At 50.4% G+C, this 25,188-nt stretch overlaps 1 protein-coding gene across 1 annotated transcript in view; it reads left to right on the forward strand.

Annotated features, from left to right (window-relative positions):
* The first annotated feature begins 1,802 nt into the window (after positions 1 to 1,802).
* LOC144893165 (uncharacterized) overlaps positions 1,803 to 25,188 on the forward strand; it is a 107,990-nt gene continuing 84,604 nt past the window's right edge. The window contains exon 1 of the mRNA XM_078782806.1: positions 1,803 to 1,834. The gene's annotated coding sequence lies outside the window, so the exon portion shown is untranslated. The remainder of the gene's footprint in view (positions 1,835 to 25,188) is intronic.

Below are 25,188 nucleotides of genomic sequence, written 5' to 3' on the forward strand. Positions count from 1 at the left end.
ATATAAAACATTTCTAATTTAAAGCCTTATAGTAAGAATTTCAGATAATTTGAGAATGAGAATTTCTTGAGAATTTGAGAATTTCAAACTTGAGAATTTCAAGTGGCCCAATATCTGAAAATGTTCGCAACATATTAATGTACATTTGTGCCAAATTTGGTGCTTGTATCACAAAATGCACAATTCTTTTGAATATTTGGGCTAAGCCGCCCCACTAGGAGGCTTATACCTATTGTCGGGTTTGTTTCTACAATTAATGTCCACATTTGTTAATGCTATCCATGAGTGTCTTAGACCCCTAAGAGTACTAATCCACAATTTAGGTTATTTTTTTGGTTCATGAGTTATCAAACAGAGTGACCACTATATTCGTCATGGGTGTGTGTCTGTATGTCCGCAGCATAACTACCCGATGATATCATCCACGCTTGGTGAAACTTGGGTGGGAGGTTGATATCATGATCTAGTTGTGTCCTGCCTAGAGTGGACGTATTGCACCCATTGTGGGTGGAGCCACGTCCGAAAAAGATGTCTTTTTAGGGGGTAATCGAGTTCAAGCTACATCTTCTCCGAGGGAGTTGGTGGAATCTGACAGGGGTTTCGGTATTTCGTTAGGGCAATGTCATGTGTCTAGCCCTACGGAGCTCGATTTTTCATTTTCGCCCCAAGGTCAAGGTCACAAGGTCACGAAATTTAGAAAAGTCGATTTTCGATGGTTTTATTACATTGTTTGCTTCCTGATAGGGTGAAATGTCGTACATGATCTTATATTATCACATACATCATGAAATACAAGTTTTCCAATACATTTCAGAATCTTTGACCTTTGAAGGTCGCAAAGGTCAAATTTTCAAAGTTGTCGAAATCGAACCGAATTTTCGGTATTGTGTAGCTAACTAACCTCATAACTGATTATACATTATTTTCTATCTCATTTCAAGGTCAGTAACCTTCGTTTTGACATTTCCGGGCCAGCACCACACACAATTACGTACAGCTGGCTCTTAAAGACCTGCGCACGCAGCGCATTGGGGCCCTTTGTAAATAGGCATGTACACCGCATGTCGGGGGCCGACACCTGCCACGTGGGCCCCCGACCCCCCCCCCAGTCCGGGCCTGTTTCGGTTATCATACGTCCTTTGTCATTGAATACCGCTCGCTCGTGAACCATCGTCGTCTCCTGACTTGTTTTTGTTTGTTCCTTCACTGCCAATTTCCGAGCTGTATCTTGGAGCCGGCTGGGACTTTCAGAATTAAATTTTACATCAATGATGGGAATACAAGGTACAGGCGGTTGACGTAAGATTTTTTCATGTTAATCATTTCCTGCTTTTAGGTACAAAGGTGTTACCAGATTAGTCATGAGCAAGTTAAAAAAAACTAGTTGTAAACACTGATGAATACTCGACTTTGTCAAGGTTAGTGTTGGTCTGGTTGGCGAACAGTTCGAGTGATAGTTTTTCTAAACTCAACGTTGACAAAACTTTGGGAAGGAAATTGAAGCTGAAATTTTGGCCATTATAACTAAGAGTTGGAGCAAAAGAAGGGTCAATGCCCGTAATATCAACTTTACTTTGCCTCCAATGGTCGTCAACGTCAACTAATTTGGCAAATGTAGGTTCCGACATGTAGTTATAGCACACCCAAAAATTCTGAATAATATATTTACAGAGGATGTCTGGCATGAATATACAGTAACTACCAGCAATGTTTATATGGGGAAAACCTTTGTGGTAACTTGAGAAACGACATTCCTGCACTAATATTTACGAAAGCGGGAAGTTGCAATTACTGTTACCCGGAGGCTGAACGGTGTAACCCTGTGATCACGCAGGTAAGCTGGCGATGTGACAATATTCTTTACTAATGTCGTTATATTGAAGAAACTGTTTGAATATATTGTTACATATACACGTTTCTTCACAGTTGTTGTAAGTGACATGTTTTGAAAAACATTTATTGGATTCCTGTTTCAACACCTGTTCATGTCTGCGCTGTTGCGGGCTTCACCATCTTGCGTTGGAAGTCCTGTCTAGTGAAGCTTAATAGTTGTGACATCTGTTTACCTCATTCAGATTCGGTTAACACGTCAATGGTGTATCCTCAAAAACTTTTACTTCAAAAGCAGGGGCTAGTACATCAAGACCCTTAAGAAAACGTACGATATTCTCACCATACATTTACAATGTATGAGTATTTAGGCATGGTAAAACTTTTGTAATTTCAAAAGAATAGGTTGTAATTTTGTTGTAAATACTTAGCTGTAAATCGATCAAATATCCACCAAACAGAAATTAGAGATAAAATTAAAAAAAACCTATATATATTTTACTATAATTCACCAAATATCCGTCCGTCTGTCTGTCCGTTCGAAGGTACCGCAAAAACTGCGGAACCGATCGCAACGATATTTTGGGTGGATAATCCTGGGATCTCCAGGAGTAAAATAGGCTATTGTGGGAGCTGTGCTCGCACGATAAAATCGGACAAAATGGACGACGCCAGGAATGAGGTTTCTCTGAGCTATTTATTCCCAGCTCACTCAAACGAACTCCAAAGCACTGAATCAGCCCATCGAATGGGCGGCAATATATATCAGAAACTCAACACACAAAAGCCACGCCTCTCAGGTGGGGCGTGGTATGCAAATAGATAAGCCACGCCTCTCAACGGGGCGTGGTATGCAAGGCAAGCATTCGTCCGGTAAAGGCAAGTCTCAACATGCCCGGGCGAGTCCGGACACGTGACCGCTCGCCGGTTGCGTCATCGGCCGGTGCAGGGTAATTGTGTCATGCTACCGGTAACCGCTACACGCGCCCCCCCCCAGAATGAACATGCACCGGGAGAGTCAGTTTGAGGGTGGTCTTGATGACCCGGCCGAAACGACTCCTGACGATTCGTGTGGCGGTGGTAGGTGGCGGGGCGGTGGATGGTCCGGCGGGGGGCCTGGTTGACAGGGGACGGCCCCGACGTGGAGGAAGGGCCAACCGTGGAGGTTGGTCGAGGTCCAAATGGGCCGGCTTGAGGCGGTCCACGGAGATGCGGTCCGCCTTGCCGCCGATGTCGATGGTGAACGACTTGTCGTCCCTCTTCAGGACCCGGAAAGGTCCATCGTACGGTGGCCGGAGCGGTCCCCGGTGTGCGTCGTGCCGGATAAAAACGTACTCCGCAGTGCGAAGTGCTGGGGGGACGTGGGGTTGGGGGCAGCCATGGTGGGACGTGGGCACGGGGGGCACATCTCCCGGAGGAGAGAGGATTGGCGAGCCGCGGACCAGGGGCCGGTGGCGTCAGGGATGAATTCGCCCGGCACGCGCAGTGACTGGCCGTAGACCAGCTCGGTGGTGGAAGCCTGGAGGTCCTCTTTAGGGGCTGTTTGGAGGCCCAATAGGACCCACGGGAGCCTGTCGGCCCAACCGTCGTCCTGGAGGCTGGCCCTGAGAGCGGCCTTCATCGAGCGGTGGAACCGCTCGCACAAGCCGTTGGCTTGGGGGTGGTAGGCCGTGGTGCGGTGAAGCTTGACCCCCAAGGCCTGGGCGACCGCGCCCCAAAGGTCGGAGGTGAATTGCGGGCCTCTATCGGAGGAGATGTCCGAGGGGGCGCCGAAACGAGCAATCCAGGTGCCAATGAAGGCCTGCGCCACGTCGGCGGATGTTGTTGATGCCAGCGGGACGGCCTCCGGGCACCTGGTGGTCCTGTCCACCATTGTGAGGAGGTGGGTGAAGCCCCGCGAGGAGGGAAGGGGTCCCACCAGGTCCACATTGACGTGGTCGAAGCGCTGCGCGGGCACGTCGAATGGTGCCAACGGGGCCTGGGTGTGCCGGTGGACCTTCGCGCGCTGGCAGGCGACACAGGCATTGGCCCAGTCGCGGACGTCTTTACGGAGCCCGTGCCAGACGAATTTCGCTGCCACGAGCTTCTGTGATGCTTTCCGGCCCGGGTGGGAAAGGCCGTGGAGGGCGTCAAAAATGTGCCGCCGCCATCCGGTGGGCACGATGGGGCGAGGTTGGCCCAGGGAGACGTCGCACAGGAGAACTGTGCCTGTGTCCTAGAAGGGGACGTCGGCCAACCGCAGCCCTGTCCGGAGGGCTTGCAGCGTGGGGTCGGCGGTCTGGTCGGCCGCCATGCGGGCGAAGTCCACACCCAGGTGGACGGCATTCCCGCCGGACCGGGAGAGGCAATCGGCCACAGCGTTGTCCTTGCCCGCGACGTGCCGGATGTCCGTCATAAATTCGGACACGGCGGAGAGGTGGCGCTGCTTGCGGGCCGACCATGGCTCCGTAACCTTGGCCATGGCGAAGACCAGGGGTTTGTGGTCCACAAACGCCGTGAACGGGCAGCCCTCCAAAAGATGGTGGAAGTGGCGAACAGCCAGGTAAAGGCCGAGGAGCTCGCGGTCGAAAGCGCTATACTTGCGCTCGTTAGGGCGAAGCTGCCGGCTGAAGAAGGCCAGCGGTTGCCAAGCTCCGTTTGCCCACGGTTCATGCACGGCGCCCACCGTGTAGTCGGAAGCGTCCGTGGTGAGGGCGATGGGTGCGTCGAGCGCCGGGTGCGCCAGCATGGTCGCGTTGGTGAGGGCCAGCTTAGCGTCCGTGAACGCCGCGTCCATCTCTGTGGTCCAGGCGACGTCGTGCTTGGCCGGCTTGCCCCGGAGGGCTTCGTACAGGGGGCGCATGAGTTGGGCGGCGCGAGGCACGAACCGGTGGTAGAAATTTACCATCCCCAAAAATTCCTGTAGGGCCTTGATGGAGCGAGGGTGCGGGAAACTTGTGACTGCCTCCACCTTGGTAGGCAGCAGGACGGCCCCGCGCTTCGTGATGCGGTGCCCCAGGAAGTCGACGGCCGTTACGCCAAACTGGCATTTCACCGGGTTGATGATGAGGCCGTGCTGGCCGAGGCGCTCAAAAAGCGTGCGCAGGTGGACGAGGTGCTCCGCCCGGGAAGTGCTGGCGATGAGAATGTCATCCAGATAGACGAACAGAAAGGTGAGATCACGCAGCCCACTGTCCATCAGCCGCTGGAAGGCCTGGGCCGCGTTCTTAAGGCCGAACGGCATTCGGAGGAACTCAAAGAGGCCAAAAGTTGTAATTACAGCCGTCTTCGGAACGTCGGCCGGCCGGACAGGTACCTGGTGGTAGCCCCGAATGAGGTCGACATTGGAGAAGATCACCCGCCCCGCCAAACGGGCGGAAAAGTCCTGTATGTGTGGTATCGGGTACCGGTCGGGGGTGGTGGCGTCGTTGAGGCGGCGGTAATCGCCGCATGGTCGCCATCCGCCACCCGGTTTGGGCACGATGTGCAGGGGCGGGGCCCACGCGCTATTGGAGCGCCGCACAATTCCCAATCGCTCCAGCGCGTCGAATTCCGCCTTCGCTACAGCGAGTTTGGCAGGGTCGAGGCGGCGAGCCCTGGCGTAGACCGGTGGACCTGTGGTCGGGATGTGGTGTTCGACGCCGTGCTTGACGGCGACGGCCGAAAACGTCGGCTGCGTGAGGGCGGGAAACTCGGCGAGTAGGCGGGTGAAATCATCCACGGCCGGGAGCGCACAGGCTAGCTTGGTCGGAGCGGAGCCGCTCAATGAGCAACCGAGCGAACTGAAGGTCTCCGCATTGATGAGCCGACGCCGTTTGACGTCACCCAAAAGCCCATGCGCGCAAAGAAAATCTGCACCCAGCAAGGCCATGGGCACGTTCGCCGTGATGAAGTCCCACCTGAAGCGCTGGCCCCCGAAGCAGAATGCGATGCTGCGCGAACCGAAGGTGCGGATGGAGGAACCGTTTGCGGCGACCAAAGCGGGGCCGCAAAGCGCGGCCTGTTTGTCCTCCACCGAGGCGGGTATCACGCTCAGCTGAGCGCCGGTGTCACACAAAAAACGCCTCCCGGACTCAGTGTCCGTGATAAACAGAAGGCTGCCTGAATGGCCGACGCTCATGGCAGGCAGCGAGCGCCGGCCTGGTCGTTTCCCGACCCGCCGAAAGTGCACAGTGGGCGGCACGTTCTGGCCTTCTGCCCAAACCTGGCGTGGTAATAGCACATGGTCCGCTCTGGTGGAGGCTCCGGCGGTCGCGTCGGGTTCGGTCGACGGGGTGTCGTGGCGGCCTCTGCCGCCAGTGGCGCTGACTTGGCCGGTGGAGGCGCCGGTCGTAGCGCAGGCATTGCCTCGGTCGGCCCAGGGTCCCAGGCGGCTGCTCCGACGTGTCGCCTGGCCGAGCAAAATTTATCGGCCTCCTTGGCCAGGGCGCGAGGGTCCGTGATGGGCGAATTAGCCAAAGCTAACCGTACCTGCCCAGGTAGCCACTGGAGGAACAGCTCACGGAAGAGGAAGTCCGGGCTGTGGTCACCGAGAAGAGCAAGCATGTGGTTCATGCTTTCGGACGGACGGGCCTGGCCCACCTCCGGGAGGTCGAGTAGTTGTCATGCGCGTTCGGTCTCCGTGAGTCCAAATGCACCGAGGAGTAGGTCTTTGAGCGCGCCGTATTTGTCGGCATCCGGCGGGTGCTGTAGGAAGCTCAGAACCCGGGAAGCGGAGGAGGCGTTGAGTGCGGAGACCACGTGTTGGTAGCGTGTCGTGTCCTCCGTAATGTTCCGCAGGGCGAATTGAGAACCCGCTTGAGCAAACCATTGCGATTGAGAATCCACTACAGGGGGCGCCACACTTCTGGCAATGATGCAAAACCGTCGACACTTATTGCATCTGAATGAATATAATCTTACTGACCTTCTTTGCCTCCGCTTTCATTTCTTTCTTTTCTCAATTGTCAATCCTCTCAATTTGCCTCCATCCAAAGATTATGTAATAAGTACAAGGCATTTTAACTTACTCCATTATGCTTCACAATCTGTCATTGCCTTGGAGTTTTAATTTCATGGATCAGTAAGGAGCATCCTAATGATCTCCTTGTTTTTGCTGAACAACCTCTCCATGTAAATGTGCACCGTATTGCGCCACCTGAGGGTGGTCGCAGAGTGTATTACAATTTCCTTTTTTACCTGGGCAACTCTGAGGTTTAATCACTTTTTGCATGGGTGAATTTGTCCTCCTCCCCCCCCCCCCCTCCCCTTACCCTCCCTTCCTCCTCTCCCCATCCCTTCACCTTTCTCCTTCCCCCTCCTCCTTCCCATCTCCCTCCACTCCCCTCCCCCCTCCACTCCCCTCCCTCCACCCCAGCAAGGCCAGGTACTTCAGCTAGTGTATATATCTCGTGTCGAAATATTTGCAGCGCAGGATTCATATTGTAAAGGATAGCACACTGAGTAGTAACAATAATTTAAATTCTATTAAATCATTTATTAATCACCTGACGTTTCGAGAGAAAACTAGTTCTCTTCCTCATTGGCATTGATGTGAACCGCCCCAACGGAACTTAACTTAACGGTGATTAATAAATAATTTAAATTATTTTTACTGTGCCGTGTGCTATACTATACTATACTAGCGGGGTCACCCGTGGGAATCCCACGGGCATGGATGTGTGTGACATTTCGACATAATGAGTTATATGCTGCACATTCATTTTTACAAAATGGTTACTGGCAAGTCATCAGATCCAGAAATGGTGTGATGAACACAATTTATTTATTTCACATAATATGTGACCCCTCACTCCTCTCCACCTGACACTCTCCTGTCTCCACCTGACACTCTCCTGTCTCCACCTGACACTCTCCTCTCTCCACCTAGCACTCCTCTCCTCTCCAAACCCTCACATCCCTCTCCTTTCCAATCCCTCACCTCTCCAATCCCTCACACTCCTCTCCTCTCCAATCCTTCACACGCCTCTCCAATCGCGCCTCACACTCCTCTCCAATCGCGCCTCACACTCCTCTCCAATCGCGCCTCACACTCCTCTCCAATCGTGCCTCACACTCCTCTCCAATCGTGCCTCACACTCCCCTCCAATCACTCCTCTCCAGTCGTGCCTCACACTCCTCTCCAATCACGCCTCACACTCCTCTCCAATCGTGCCTCACACTCCTCTCCAATCGCGCCTCACACTCCTCTCCAATCGCGCCTCACTCGCCTCTCCAATCGGCTTTCCCCGTCTCGTTTCTCTCCTTTTTCTCCCGTCTCGTTCTTTTTCTTGCTCCAAATCGGCCCGTCGGAATCGGAAATCGGCCCGTCTCGCCCGTCGGCCCGTCGGAATCGGAAATCGGCCCGTCTTGCTTTTGTGCTTGTGCGTAAATAAATTGTGTTCATGACACCATTTCTGGTGTTGGGCTAGCGGCTTAGGATCCTGGGTTCGAATCTCGGTCGATCGCCGAATTAATGCCAGGGGGGTTGACTCAGCCTGTCATCCTTCCGAGGTCGGCTAATTGAGTACCAGTTCACTGGTAATTCCCTGTTTGTCGTTGAAGGCGGCAAAAAGGGTTGGCGTCAGGAAGGGCATCCGGCCGTAAAACATTGCTTCAAAAAGGGGACAAAAAAACAACAACTACCACGGTCCCCGAAAAGGCCAACCCCCGCTTTGCGGGGAAAAATGGCCTCTAAACGGTGGTTTTTACACCCTTTCTGGATCTGATGACTTGCCAGTAACCATTTTGTAAAAATGAATGTGCAGCATCTAACTCAATATGTCGAAATGTCACACACATCCATGCCCGTGGGATTCCCACGGGTGACCCCGCAAGTTTGCATTGACGTTCGTCGATGGACTCGTTCGCCCGTCTCATTCGTTTTCTTGCTGCATCCTGTTCAAGTCTGCGTTCTTCATCGATCGTCTCATTCATTTTGGAAATAGAAGTTTCCACGCAGCGCATGAATTGACACGATCCTCAAGAGGAATTTGTCTCGTAATCATCAAATGATAAATGGCAAGTAAATTATATTGTGGAAAATTAAAGATTTCAAATAAACCTATTTAAAGTGTATTCGCACATAACTAATTTTAAAAAACGAAGAAATATCTCTCGGTAATTTCCTGAAACATATTTTACTTCCGGCTAATAATGTTGAATTAAATAAAAACGAAGAAATATATGTCGGCATCATTGTTGACGTTTTTGTGACGACTGTCATCAAACGAAAAAGTAATATATCTTAACGGAAAAGCAAAAGCGAATTTTTAATATATATCGACACGTTGCCGTCGGTGTCATGTTAGGCGGTGTATGATACACCATGACGCGATTTTAAAAAATATATCTGCATTTTCCCGCGTGTGTGGAATGTTCTCAATTATTGCTGACACCGACTCTAAAACCATCGATAAAAATGAAATCATATGGTGAGTTATATTGGAGATAAAGGCGTGAGAGAGACTCAATGGCCTTGAAGTTACAGGCATTTGAGAATTCATTTCGTTCTATAAACGGCAACTTTCATCGGATTTTCTTCTCGTTTTTTTTCAACCGAGTCTAAAACTATGTTAGCGACTGTGAAAAATGAAATGATATATCGAATTTAAAATAGATATCGACACATTGCCGTCGGTGTCATGTTGGGCGGTGTATGATACACCATGACGCGATTTTAAAAAATATATCTCTGCATTTTCCCGCGTGTGTGGAATGTTTGTGGAAAATTAAAGATTTCAAATAAACCTATTTAAAGTGTATGCGCACATAACTAATAAAAAAAACGAAGAAATATCTCTCGGTAATTTCCTGAAACATATTTTACTTCCGGCTAATATGTTGAATGAAATAAAAACGAAGAAATATATGTCGGCATCATTGTTGACGTTTTTGTGACGACTATCATCAAACGAAATAGTAATATATCATAACGGAAAAGCAAAAGCGAATTTTTAATATATATCGACACATTGCCGGCGGTGTCATGTTGGGCGGTGTATGATACACCATGACGCGATTTTAAAAAATATATCTCTGCATTTTCCCGCGTGTGTGGATTGTTCTCAATTATTGCTGACACCGAGTCTAAAAGTAAAACCATCGATAAAAATGAAATCATATGGTGAGTTAGATTGGAGATAAAGGCGTGAGAGAGACTCAATGGCCTTGAAGTTACAGGCCTTTGAGAATTCATTTCGTTCTATAAACGGCAACTTTCATCGGATTTTCTTCCCGTTTTTTTTCAACCGAGTCTAAAACTATGTTAGCGACTGTGAAAAATGAAATGATTTATCGAATTTGATTTGAAATAAAACTGGGGGAGAGCAAGACACCACGGGCCTACAAAACAGGACTCAAAGCTATGCGAGTTAATAAAATGGTGGATATTTGTTTATAGCCACTCCCAGAATGGGTGGAGCTATGGGTGGAGCTACTCTGCAAACCGAGTAAGCCACACCCCGGACAGACACCCAACAGATAGACAGACAGACAGACAGAATCATCTACGGCTATTATAATATATATATATATATATATATATATATATATATATATATATATATATATATATATATATATATATATATATATATATATATATATATATATATATATATATATATATATATATATATACAGTATATATATATATTGTCGCGATCCCGGCTGTTAAATGCTTCCAGCCCGGAATACTGACGTTAATGTCCGGGCTTCAAGTAGTCCACGGGGTGGACAAAGAGAACTCAATAAACACAACTGTGTTTTAACCGGCCTCTAGGGGTAGGCACGATGATTTATTGGCTCGATCTCAAAAACAATGGATGGTAACAGAGTGGAATACACAGCACAAAGCCTGCAGGAACTGTCGGCACCAGAAGCTCCAAACACGACACAGGCAATATCACTCACAGTTCCAATCTACGATATCCGGGAATCACTCGTTCTCTTCCGGAGTTACTCACTCTTAAAATACAGAACTATAAACGATCAGCACAACTCGGCTGTCGTGAGGCTTAAAAAATCCCCGTTTTGCTATTTTCCACTCGACGCCTTCGAGCCACGTCCGTCGCACAATATGGCGGCCGGCTCTCTCCCCCTCCACCAAACACCAATCGCGTGCCGAATAGCCACCCAATCGCGTGAGGCTGAAAGGAGGTCACGTGACGTGGTGGGCGGGGCACTAATTTGGTGAGAACAAGGTTGTTTCTCACAGTCCTCCCCACCTAAGTAAAAAAACCCGTCGGATAGACGGCGTTTTGAAACCAGTATTTGTAGTAGGTGCAAATCACATGGCAATATGATGGCGGTAATCGTTAACAGGCTTATACAATGAACCAGGTTTATCCACAACACAATATTAAACACAATACACCGCATTAATATCTACCCCACAAGAGTTACACTTTACACAAAGCACAATAGAGAGACAAGGGGGCCAAACTCAAGTTGGGGAAAGCGTTTACAGGAGGGAAAACGGACCGAGGAGCAAGTCTCGCGACATGGCGGGCCATATGAACTGATTCTTGACCTTGGCTAAGGTCTTGGCAGCTCCGACATGACCCGAGGAAATATTGTCATGGGCCAATTGCATGACTGACTGACGATGCCTCCCCGGTACGACAACTCGGTGTCGAACCTTCCACGTCTGGGTGGAGGACATGTTCTTTGGGGAATACTTATGCATCAGCACACCTGCACCATTCACATAGTAGCCTGTTCGTCCCGGCTCGGAGTCTTCTCCCATTTCCCAGAGGATGGCAAGGGTGGGATCGAAGTGCTGATCCTCCACTAAACTGGTTACCGCAGACAATGCGGGAGTGACTTCCGGCCCAGAACTGAGGTCGCTAACCGCCTCGGAGGACTGATCCTCCTCCCCGGATTCGCCGACCGGCGAACACGTAGCTGGGGTCCCCGTGTTACAGGCGGGAGCGGTCCCTGAGGAGCACGGCACCTGAGGTTGGCTTGACGGGAGGCTCGGGTGGACTTCAACTGACGCAACGTCACCGTCGGGAACTGGAGTCGAGGCGCTAGGCTCCTCGGGCCAGAGTGAAGATATGTCTGACTCCGCCACTCTCTCCGCCTGTTTACTCTGGGATCTAGTGACCACCCCACAGGTCAGAGTCAATGACTCCTCCCTGGCCATGGCATCATTGCCAATCAGCAAGGAGACCCCGGGTACCGGGTAGTAGGGTACCACCGCACAGGTCATTGGACCCGTAAAAATGTCACTCCGGACCTCGAGGAGGGCAAGGGGATACCGGCCAGGAACCTGGTTAATGCCCCGAAGGATGATATACTCGCCGGTATAACGCATCTGAGAGGCCGGAACTACCCCCGCCCGGAGAACACACAGTGTCGCCCCAGTATCCCGAAGGTATTGGGCCTCAAACTTCAGCACCGAATCAGGGCCACCCACTAAGGCTGTCCCTGAATAATCCTGATACAGAGGATGAATGGACTTAGCCTCGGTGGCAGTGACCTCTGTCACCGATGCCACCGTCGTGTGCGAGGGCCCAGTTGATGACCTCCACTGACCTCCCTCCGATTTAACAGCAGGGTTGCCTCGGTAGGCCGGACTAGCTGGGTTAGAGAAGCAGCGGTCTCCACCGTGCCCCACGCGTTGGCAGAAATCGCACCAGGGCCGTGCCCTGGCCTGCAGCTCGCGACCGCCACCAGTGGAGGGCATCGGAGAACCCTTCCCCTCGATCCAGCCGCCGGGCAGACGGGGGGCGGTCTTGATCGCAGAATCCTCCGTCTTACGACGCGACTGCATGACTTGCAACATTTTGCACGCCAAAACATGTTTATCAATAAGGTTGACGCAGTCTGACAATGAAACAGTGTCTTTGTCGACAAGAAACAACGCTAAGTCAGGCGGAAGCTGTTGATCGATACGGTAACGCACCAGGAGTTCCGCAACCGCTTGAGGTAACTCAACCTTGCTCCCCTTGAACCATCTCTGCAGCTGTTCCAACAAGACCCGCGAATGTTCCTCATAGGTTTGACTGGACTGACGAGTCCAACTGAAAAAATTATGCCTATAAATACACGCGGACACCGCATAGGCGTTCAAAATCTCGGCCTTCAATTTCCTGTATTTGTTTGCGTCCTCGGTTGCCATCCTCGCATATCCTCCCTCGCCTTCTCAGATAGATGGCTAACAAGATGGCCGACCCACAAGCTCTCATCAATGCCACCGGAAGCCAACAACTTCTCCGCCATCTCCAGATACGCTTCTGGCTTCGTGTCTCCCGTCCAGTCCGGCAAACGGACATGAACAGTTTCCGGGACGCTTGCAGCAGACACCTCTGCCCGCAGTCGTTCAGTCAACATTCGCAACTCATGCTCTCTGACGCGTTCAGCTTCTGCTGCCGCATGCTCTCTCTCTGCTGCCGCATGCTCTCTCTCTGCTGCCGCATGCTCTCTCTCTGCTGCCGCCTGCTCTCGGTCTTCTCGCTTAATACGCTCTGCCTCTGCCCTGTCATTCTCCCTGTTATACATGTCGAGTTGTTGAACCGGAGTCAGCCCGGTCCAGAAGGTCGAACGCATGCATTTAGTCATGATGGGATCGCTTCCTAACATATCGGGTTTAGTGACCGGGTCAAGGCTGATTGCGTCGCTCACATCGCCACCCACGTGACTGTCAACATGATCAGGTTGAACTCTCACTTCTCTGGTCGACATAGCTTGGCTACGAGTTATCATAAGACAAGGCACAAAACACTGAGTCTAAAAGGAGGCTGGATCGAAATATTTCAGCAATATCTTTCACCACATGGGACGACAATTCACCCAGGGGAGGCAAACAATATTGGGGTGGTACACGTAATTCAAACACAACGCTCTGTTGGGGAAATACGACACGAACTACACAATATCACCAACGCACATCAAATTGCCAATGAGAAAAATGCAACGTACAAATAACTCACGTTTTTTTTTTTTTTTTTTTTTTTTTTATGATGTCGGTTTGTTTGGAGGGATCCGGAAACTATTCACTTATCCGGTAGTGAAGTACCACACAAGATAGCGTCCTATGGTGAGAAAGTTCCTCCAAGATGGCGTCTGCTGGTGAGAAGGTTCCTCCAAGATGGCGTCTGCTGGTGAGAAGGTTCCTCCAAGATGGCGTCTGCTGGTGAGAAGGTTCCTCCAAGATGGCGTCTGCTGGTGAGAAGGTTCCTCCAAGATGGCGTCTGCTGGTGAGAAGGTTCCTCCAAGATGGCGTCTGCTGGTGAGAAGGTTCCTCCAAGATGGCGTCTGCTGGTGAGAAGGTTCCTCCAAGATGGCGTCTGCTGGTGAGGAAACGATGAGCCGATGCAGGAAGATGTCGTCCACTGCAGAATTCCCGTCTCAGTTCGAATGTCTCTTACTTGAATAATCCTTGGACGAGCAACCCATTTGTCGCGATCCCGGCTGTTAAATGCTTCCAGCCCCGAATACTGACGTTAATGTCCGGGCTTCAAGTAGTCCACGGGGTGGACAAAGAGAACTCAATAAACACAACTGTGTTTTAACCGGCCTCTAGGGGTAGGCACGATGATTTATTGGCTCGATCTCAAAAACAATGGATGGTAACAGAGTGGAATACACAGCACAAAGCCTGCAGGAACTGTCGGCACCAGAAGCTCCAAACACGACACAGGCAATATCACTCACAGTTCCAATCTACGATATCCGGGAATCACTCGTTCTCTTCCGGAGTTACTCACTCTTAAAATACAGAACTATAAACGATCAGCACAACTCGGCTGTCGTGAGGCTTAAAAAATCCCCGTTTTGCTATTTTCCACTCGACGCCTTCGAGCCACGTCCGTCGCACAAGATGGCGGCCGGCTCTCTCCCCCTCCACCAATCGCGTGCCGAATAGCCACCCAATCGCGTGAGGCTGAAAGGAGGTCACGTGACGTGGTGGGCGGGGCACTAATTTGGTGAGAACAAGGTTGTTTCTCACAATATACAGACTTGGCATTTAATATGGAATATATATTTTTTCTTGACTTGGGTTTACTTTCTTAACTCAGTATATCAATCTGGTGAGTTTCTTTTACACTTTGGTGATTTATTTGTTAAAAGAACCATGTCACTGATTGTCTGTCACAGCAAGAAGTGAACATCAGGATTATATCACAGGTGGCGTGGCAAAATGTACGGACAGGTGCATTTGATGATTGGCTTCACAGTCGGGTATACAAGGGTTGTTGCGTTCTGTATTAGTGGAAACAACTGCTGCACGTCTCCAAAAGTTATTGCCGCTTCCTCTGGAGATGGTCCGTCAACTCGACAATGCTGTTTGTCATGGAGTGGTGGCTTTACGAAATTACGGCATGAAACAGCGTGCTATTGCTTGGCAGTATGGCATCACTCAAGGTCAGGTGTCAAAGATCCTGAAACGAAATGCTCAGAGGGGTGTCCCTACTCCAATACCGAGGCCAGGACGTCCCCGCTGAACCACAAGGAGGGATGATCGCCAGCTGCACCCGTTAGTCCGCAATGGCCGTACCAAGTCAGCTAATCAGCTTAGGGCTGAGTGGCAGCAACTGACAAATGTGCCTGTATCCAGAAGGCTAGTCAACCAACGACTGGTTCAAGCAGGCTATCGTGCCAGGCGTCCCCTGAGAAAGCCACGCCTGACCAGACAACACCGCCAGGGCCGATTGCAGTCGGCCAGAGAGCACCGTCAATGGCAGCCAGGACACTGGAATCACGTGATCTTCAGTGACGAGTCTAGATTTCTGGTCTATCGTCAAGATGGCCGCGTCCGAGTGCGCAGACAAGTGCATGAAGCCTACAACAAAGATTGTATAGTGCCAAGAGTCCAAGCTGGAGGTGGTGGGGTGACCATTTGGGCTGCTTTTCATGCAGGGGGCAAAACTGAACTGGTTGTTCTGATTGGAAACCTGAACCAGTTCAAGTGCAGGGCCATTCTGGAAGACAGATTGCTTCAAATTGTTCGTGCAGCCTTTCGAGGAAACTTTGTCTTCCAAGATGACAATGCACGGCCTCATCATGCTCGCATGATCCAACACTTTCTTGCTGACCGTGGTATAGAGCATATGGAGTGGCCTGCCATTTCCCCGGATATGAATCCGATAGAGAACTTGTGGGCAGAATTAACGCGTCAAATCGACCACTTGGACCAGCAGCCGACCTCTGTGCGTGAAATGCAGCAGGCTATTGTCACTGCATGGCAAGCGATTCCTGTCCAAACCTTGGCAAATCTCATGAACAGCATGCCTCAACGTGTACGTGCTCTCCTGAATGCTCGTGGGGGTTACACGAAGTACTGAACTGTAATTTTACTGTCCGTAATCCCAGTCGTAATTTAACTTTTGTTTTTGTTAAAAAAAAATTTGGCTAATGTGCAAAAAAAAGAGATACTTCTGGAAAACGTACAGAAGTTTAACACAGTACTGTCCATGAATTGAGTTCGATATCAGTTTCCATCACTTTCAAGGATCAATTTATTTGTTTTGAAAGGTCAAATGTGTTTTTTGTTTCTTTTAAAGGTCACATTAACAAAATCTAGAATAATTTCAACATAATTCCAATGAACTTCTGGTTCCAAGACATCTTGAAAAGTAAGTTCACCCCCAAAAAAAAATATATATTCCATATTAAATGCCAAGTCTGTATATATATTGTTACGGGTCGCGGACAAGATGTTATATTGACCGAGCGGTGGTGTATTACCGCGACCTAACACTAACAGTTCCCCGATTCTTCCCCAACTCACCCGATTCACCCCAAACTTTGGCCGTATCGCACCGCAGCTGCCCAATCTGGAAAAGACTAAAACGACGAATGCAAAGAGGAAGACGAAGGCAAAGAAAGGTTTGGAAATACTACTAAATTTATTTACTATTTACACACATAAGCAAAAAGAAAGCAGTCACGTTTATTTACAACACATAAGATGCAGGTGACACAGTGCAAATACTAGCTTACCTACAGTCTTAATTAACCCCGGGACAGAACAAACAAAAGACAAACTCACACGGGGAATGATGACAGGAGTTGGCTGGAAGGAGAGGATGGCGTGGAGTTGTATTGTGCAGCACGATCGGCACGTTTAGCAGCCGCCGTTCCTTCGCGGCCCTGCTCAAAACCGCCGTGCAGGCCCCAAGCGGCTGTTGGGTGTTGTTGCTGCTGTGGCCGCCGCTGCTTTTCCAGGATTACAATAGGCTTTGTGCTTTCTGGGATGTCCTCTCCTTGGATGTTCTCTATGTTCTCTTGGTCCAATCACTCCTCACCACCGACAACTCAACGCAACCAACGCAACCACTGACCACCACAACGCAACCACTGACGACCAAAACCACACAACTCAGCTCTGCTTCTTGGACCCTCTCTCTTCTCAACGGCTTGGGCTCCCTTTTGTCTGCCGGTAAAAGCTCATCTCTCAAAGCTTGTCTCAGCTTCTCTTTTGGGAGCGTCGCGCTGCGGATTTTAGCTGCGGTCACGCCTGCTCATTCCCTCCTCTCAGCGCGTCTCTTTCTTCTTCAAAGCTGGACTGCTTGGGGAGCGTCGCGCTGTGGGTTATATAGGCCCCGCCCCTCAACCTTTGCGAACCTCCCCGATCGCTCTTCCTCCGCCCTCTCTAGCCAAACCCCTGGCTCATGGTTGGTCGAGTGGGGCTGGCTCACTCCTCCCCTCTATGACGAGGTGGAGACACGCCTTTCTTCTCCGACCCTGCCTCGTGGTCAATGGCGGTTATTGGAGGGGAGGTAATTGCCAAACGACGAAAAGGGGGAATGGAGGTTTTGGGAATGGGAATGAAGGGAATCTATCTCTTTCACTGGTGCAATGGAGTACTTCAATTAATGGGAGACACAGCCTTACCCTAAAACACAGAATAAGATATAACTATCGAACAGGGGTATTCTATTATTGGCTGACGTGTATGCTTGTGGACTAATTATGGGATGCCCTTTGACCTTTACACAGCTCCGGAGGCAGGGGGCGCAGAATAAACAATAATAATAATTCACACAATCAAAAAAATATACAGTCCTCATATCCGCAACACTGCACCCTCCTGCTCTTAGGCAAGTCCCGGGCCTACAACTTTTATTTAGTGTGACACGTAGGTGTAGTTCCCTCTACTTTTAACCTGACCCTGAGTGCGACAGTTTTAAAACATAAATAAATGTGTCCCGCTGCTCCATTGCACCCTGCCTAACAGACTTACGCCCACAGTTAACCGAATTGCGGAATTGTCTTCAAACTATACACTGACGGTGGGGAGCATTATTTACAATGACGCTATTTTTATTTACAAAACTAACCCAGGACCTGTGATTGTTCTTTCTGGGGGGGAGACAGTCTGCTCTGCATCAATGCACCATGAAAGCACCCAAAAACGCACCAATACACCCCCAAGCACCAATCGGTGCAGTCACCATTGTTCAAGAAAATAAAACCAACAACCCCTATCCTTGCAGGTGATCTCTTGCTCTTCGGCTCCCTCTGCTGGTTATTATTATTTGTTCTTCCAGATGTTGTCTTTCTTTCATTTTCTTACTGGCGGCCTATTTGCAATAAAGTGTGCCCAACGTGTCCATTTTATTTTCTTTATTTATGGCCCACAGGGCCGACTACGTGTGGTTCACCTGTGGGGCATCGGTGCCCTGTGGCCAAGGTCCGCCAGCAAGATTTCGGGCCCTCATGGCCGGTTCCAGCAGAGGGGCCATGCCCCAAACCATGGGGTCCATAAGTGGTGCTTGGCCACAGACATGTGGTCCATAATGTGGTGCATCGATGCAGACAGCTGGTTCTGAGAGTGCTGGGCGCACAATGGCCGACTCACGCACGCTCCCCTTGGTGCCCAATGGCGCACAGGTCATGTGGGAGACAAAAGGGGGACAAGAGAAATGAGCGAGGGGTAAGGTCACAAGGGTACACGTCAATAAGGCAATGCAAGGCGAAATGCGTACGGAGAGCGAAATGAGAAAGCTCGTCCCTACCGTACGTCACCCCCCTGTCACCTACACTACCCTTGCCCTTACCCCATATGTACAAAAATCTACACATTACCAATCCGTCGCTACCGTCACGTCTTCCCCTTATTTCCCTTATACCAAATTCGTCTTCACTCCCCCACTATCCAAAATTTGCCATCACCCAATTCGTCATCAATCCTCATAAGGAGGAAGAGATGGAACATCAACCACAATGTCACACCCACGTCATGATGCGTCTCACAATCCAAACATTTGCACAGTAAAAAATAATCAAAACATGGCATGGTGTGGAGTTCCTGTCACCTCAGGTGAGTGGATGCAGATGGTGCGAGGAGACTCCAATCCTAACTATCCTCTAAATGACCTTAACACACTTTACACTACCCGGGGTCTCTCCCTGCCAATCCATTGGCCAACTTACACTATGGGTTCTAAAAACCAATTCCCATTGACCAAACTGTGGTGCTTCTCAATTTGCGGTCTCACTCCCCCGATTCATCTCCCGGTGCCCTTGCACAATTTCTGGGCTGTGACGTGTAGCTCTCCCAGCAGGTCTACCCACCTGCACACCTCCACCACTGTAGTTGCCACCTGAGCTTACCTAGCTCCTCACCCTAACCTAACTAACTGGGGAAGACCCCTCCTGGCTCTGTCACCCCACTCGGTGCCCTCTGGCACTGGGCTACCCGGGTCCGTCCTCCGGATCCTCGGGCCCCATCCACAACAACTACTACCGGCTCCCAGAGCCCACCTGCGGCCTCACCTGGCCGACATCCTCACAGTGGTGGAGTGCCCAAACCAACTACACACACTAACAGGCTACACGCCCAGCCATTTCCACAACACTAATGCACCCATCCAAATACCATTCTGTCACCCGCACCACAGATGCCAATATCCAACCACAATTTACCTATACCCTCTACCTAACACTTACACTACCCACCCCGGGTATTCGTGATGGGGGTCCACTCTTCCCCCATTCACACCTTCGCACCACCCACTCCACTCCATCGTTTCCACCATACTCACTCCACGACCATCCATTCCAATACTCCACTTATTCCACACTCCATGTCTTCCACTCAACCATTTATTCCATTCACCTGTTGGTGCACACCTGTGCACTCACACCTGGTGCCACCTGCACCCTTCTCTCCCCCAAGCGCATTCGCGCTGATCCACAACACTCACTACTCCCTCACTGCTCCACACACCTGTCCAGTTCTCACACAGCATCATCTCATCTAACTACTCCCCTCTGAAACTTGCGCTTCCCAGTCGTCCCTTTAAACTATTGCGCTCCCTCGTCATTATCATCCATACTAATCTACCTGCGTCCCCACTACAGGTATCAGTCACTAACTAAACCTTAACGTTACCTAATGTCAATCTCTTCTAGATCCCTACACACAATATCCTAACCCACCCGGGCTAGTTTTCACTGCCATCAACCCCATAATCTAGTGCTCCTTTGCCCCCCCCCGCCCCCCCGTTGTGAGGGATGACAGAATTGCCATCCCACCACATCGGGGAGGTCCTACTATCAATTTGGCACACCAAATTTCAGCCAATCAAAAATTTTGCCAATCATCTGCCAATCACCGTACCAATCATCAAATTTTGCTTTTTTCTAATTTCTGGGCTAAAACACTATCCTCATCACCCGTCTACTTATTAGATCCGCTCGGTGCGCCAATTCCCTTCTAAAGCTCGGCTTCGTACAGCCGAGCAATGAACGCGGGTTGTTTTGTGCCAGCGGCTGGATGCGTCCGGCACTCGGTGCAGGGACGGGGGCTTACCCGTGCCGAGATCCCACGCACCATCTCGGCGCGGAGCCATCCAATTGCCCGATCTCGACCTGCCGGAACGTCTCAATAAAAAGTGGTCGCCATGACGACCCTTCCTATCGGGCTGCCCGCTCCGCCTAGTGGAGCCCGGACGCGGCCGTTCCAAGCGAGGCACAGCGTGGATCGCGTACGGCGGTCCTTTCGAACCCGCCGTGGCTCGGATCCCCGCTGGTTCTCGCGGCACGCGAAGCCCGGCACGCACCGAGGGCCCGATTCGGCTAAAAGTCGCTCTAACCGCTAACCCGGTTATCGTCGATGCCTTACCTGCATGCTTACACGCATACGCTACCCCTTTCTTGCTACTACCTCCAGCTGTTCCCATGCTCCTCGTACCTTTCCTTACACACCTCGGTACACTCATTCCGCTCACCGACTTGGTCACACACCTGACCACCGAACACCTTGGCACACATTCGTCGCTCGCACACCTCACCAACACACTTCTTCCCGCCCCTTCCTCGGTCACCTCCTCTGTGACCATCACAGGTGTGCTTTCACTCGCACACCCAACCACGTGCCTCACGACCAACTCAAGTGTGCATTCCCACACACGCTCTACCATTCCAGGTGTGCATCCTTCCATTCCAGGTGTACATCCTCGCTCACCTGTCACAACCAACTCACGCTCCGTGTCACTCTCCCTTACTTCACACCTTTCTCGTGCACACTCTTTCGTTACATCCTCTGTAACTCTCACCACAGGCGTGCATTCTCCTTCACTCTTGACAGCGCACTCTTTCCCCATGCACCTGTCCGTTACACACCTTTCTCGCGCATCCTCTTGCGCACACTCTTTCGTTACTTCCTCCCTAACACTTGCCACACCGCGCTTCCATGTGCTCCCTCGCACACGCGCTACGACCGACTCACTCTTGACAGCACACTCACTGGTCGGCGCGCACTTTTTCCTCACACACCCCATGGTCGGACATTCTCGCACACCTCTTTTATCGCACACCAGACCTGTCGCACACTTCACCAACGGCCTTTCACGAACACCCGGATCCAAACCAATCCCCAAGCCGACTGAAGCTTTCCTCACATCATATACATTGCCGAATATTTCGCCACTCACCTTGGCACCTCGTCTCCGCACCTCTTTTGCCACATGCAAACTCTTTATTTGGTTAGTGAGCATCACATTATGAGTTGAGCACCGACCTTGTACATATTCCATCACCTCCTCCTGTATTTCTCTCTTAGTTTCTGTCCGTCTCTTCTTAATTTCACTCACCTCTTCTTCCACTTCCTCTAATTTTTGCTTCACCTCTTTTATTTCCTGGTGCGTCTCCTCAAGTTCGTCCTCTAAGGCTACCGTGACCGTCTCTATGTGCATCCTCACCTCTCGGTCCTTCGTCTCCATTATCTCTGTCACCTCGTCCACCCTCATTGTCAGTCCCTCACGTACCATCTGACATTGCTTCTGTGTCGCTATTAATTCGTTTTTAATTTCTTTTTGTGTCGCCTTTAACCCTCCTAGTACCGCAGTGTTCTTTTGAACCTGCTCCACTAGTTCTTTTTGTCCCTCCGTCAGCTGTTCCACCTCCTCCGTCAGATCTTCTATTCCCCCTTGTAACTTTGCCGTCCCATTTCTCACCTCTTTCTCCATACGCTTCTCACCTCGCTTTACCTGCTCGCGTAGCCCCGAAACCTCCTCACTTACACCTCGTCGTATCCCCTCTTTCATCTCCTCCATCTCTTTTGTAGATGCCACCCTCATCTGTCCCAATTCATCCCTCTGAGCATCCAGTTTACTTTCTAACCCGATTTGCACCTCCTCTATCTGGTTCCCCATTCGTTTGATTTCCCTGGCAGATTGTTCCCATATTTCCCACAATTTGTCTTCCATCCTATTTTCTAACCTCATTAACCCATTTTTCACCTCTTTTATCCCGTTGTCTAACCCCTCAAAATTATTGTCTAACTTCCCAAATTTCTTGTCTAACCCCTCAACGGTACCCCTCGCTTCGTCCCTCATTACCCCCATTTGGCCCTCCAATCGCTCACCCTGAGCATCCATCCGGTTCCCCATTACCCCCATTTGGCCCTCCAATCGCTCACCCAATCGCTCAATTTGGCTCCCCATACTCATCTGTACAGCTGCCTGTAGCTGCGCAATGAGGGCCTGCATGTCAATCCCTCCCACTTGTGCAGCGGCCGCGGCCGCCGTAGCCATCTGCGAGGCGCCATTTTGCGCGCCCGTAACCTCGTGCGCGAGGACGCCATTTTGTGCACCTGATACTCCCTCAACCGCCTCCTCATTGCTCCCTTCCATTTGATCCTGGGTTACTCCTAACCCCTCCTCTAGCTCACCCACCGGCATCCGATCGCCTTGACCAGCCATGGCGCGATTTCCAAAATTCGGGTTTTTGTAAAACAACACAAATTTCCAGCAGCTTGTAATTTTGAGCGCGTTAAGCGCGCTTCGGGTCCGTATCTCACGCCCAGACACCAATTGTTACGGGTCGCGGACAAGATGTTATATTGACCGAGCGGTGGTGTATTACCACGACCTAACACTAACAGTTCCCCCGATTCTTCCCCAACTCACCCGATTCACCCCAAACTTTGGCCGTATCGCACCGCAGCTGCCCAATCTGGAAAAGACTAAAACGACGAATGCAAAGAGGAAGACGAAGGCAAAGAAAGGTTTGGAAATACTACTAAATTTATTTACTATTTACACACATAGGCAAAAAGAAAGCAGTCACGTTTATTTACAACACATAAGACGCAGGTGACACAGTGCAAATACTAGCTTACCTACAGTCTTAATTAACCCCGGGACAGAACAAACAAAAGACAAACTCACACGGGGAATGATGACAGGAGTTGGCTGGAAGGAGAGGATGGCGTGGAGTTGTATTGTGCAGCACGATCGGCGCGTTTAGCAGCCGCCGTTCCTTCGCGGCCCTGCTCAAAACCGCCGTCCAGGCCCCAAGCGGCTGTTGGGTGTTGTTGCTGCTGTGGCCGCCGCTGCTTTTCCAGGATTACAACAGGCTTTGTGCTTTCTGGGATGTCCTCTCCTTGGATGTTCTCTATGTTCTCTTGGTCCAATCACTCCTCACCACCGACAACTCAACGCAACCAACGCAACCACTGACCACCACAACGCAACCACTGACGACCAAAACCACACAACTCAGCTCTGCTTCTTGGACCCTCTCTCTTCTCAACGGCTTGGGCTCCCTTTTGTCTGCCGGTAAAAGCTCATCTCTCAAAGCTTGTCTCAGCTTCTCTTTTGGGAGCATCGCGCTGCGGATTTTAGCTGCGGTCACGCCTGCTCATTCCCTCCTCTCAGCGCCTCTCTTTCTTCTTCAAAGCTGGACTGCTTGGGGAGCGTCGCGCTGTGGGTTATATAGGCCCCGCCCCTCAACCTTTGCGAACCTCCCCGATCGCTCTTCCTCCGCCCTCTCTAGCCAAACCCCTGGCTCATGGTTGGTCGAGTGGGGCTGGCTCACTCCTCCCCTCTATGACGAGGTGGAGGCACGCCTTTCTTCTCCGACCCTGCCTCGTGGTCAATGGCGGTTATTGGAGGGGAGGTAATTGCCAAACGACGAAAAGGGGGAATGGAGGTTTTGGGAATGGGAATGAAGGGAATCTATCTCTTTCACTGGTGCAATGGAGTACTTCAATTAATGGGAGACACAGCCTTACCCTAAAACACAGAATAAGATATAACTATCGAACAGGGGTATTCTATTATTGGCTGACGTGTATGCTTGTGGACTAATTATGGGATGCCCTTTGACCTTTACACAGCTCCGGAGGCAGGGGGCGCAGAATAAACAATAATAATAATTCACACAATCAAAAAAATATACAGTCCTCATATCCGCAACAATATATATATATATATATTGTTACGGCTCAGAGTTCGGGTTTACTACGAGGGGGTTAGCCTCCGTTCCCTCCCTCCGTTCCCTCCCGTTGGTCCATTGGGCCAAATTTTCATTGGAATTCACCATCTTGGAGTTTTCATGCTTGCTGGACTTGGGGGTCTTTTGGATCCTCGGAGTCTTTTGGGGCCACGGAGTCTTTTGGGTCCTCGGAGTCTTTTGGGTCCACGGCATCTTTTGGGTCCTCGGCGGCTTTTGGGTCTTCTGGGTCTTTTAGGTTGTTGGGGACTTTTGGGTTTTCAGAATCTTTTGTGTCCTCGGTGACTTTTGGGTCCCAAGGACTTTAGGGTGCTCAGGGATTTTTGGGTTTACTGGGTATTTTTGGTTTTGTGGGTCCTCAGGACTTTTGGGTCATCAGGAACTTTTGGGTCATCTGGGTCGTTTGGGTCCTTGGGGACTTTTGGGTTATTTGAGTCTTTTTGGTCCTTGGAGACTTTTGGGTCATCCTGGTCTTTTAGGTCCTCAGGAACTTTTGGCTCATCTGGGTGTTTTGGGTCCTCTGTATCTTTTGGGGTCTTCAGGATCTTCGGGGTGTTAAAAGGTCTTCAAAGGTCTAAAGGGTCTCAGCAGTCTAAAGAGTTAAACGGTACATTTCAATAGTACGTAATTAAGTAATAGACGTTCATAATTAATAGAATCAAATAATATCTCTCTCTCTCTCTCTCTCTCTCTCTCTCTCTCTCTCTC

The sequence above is a fragment of the Myxine glutinosa genome, chromosome 8 (genome assembly GCF_964187855.1).
Source record: "Myxine glutinosa chromosome 8, kmMyxGlut1.1, whole genome shotgun sequence".
Classification (NCBI taxonomy): Eukaryota; Metazoa; Chordata; class Myxini; order Myxiniformes; family Myxinidae; genus Myxine; species Myxine glutinosa.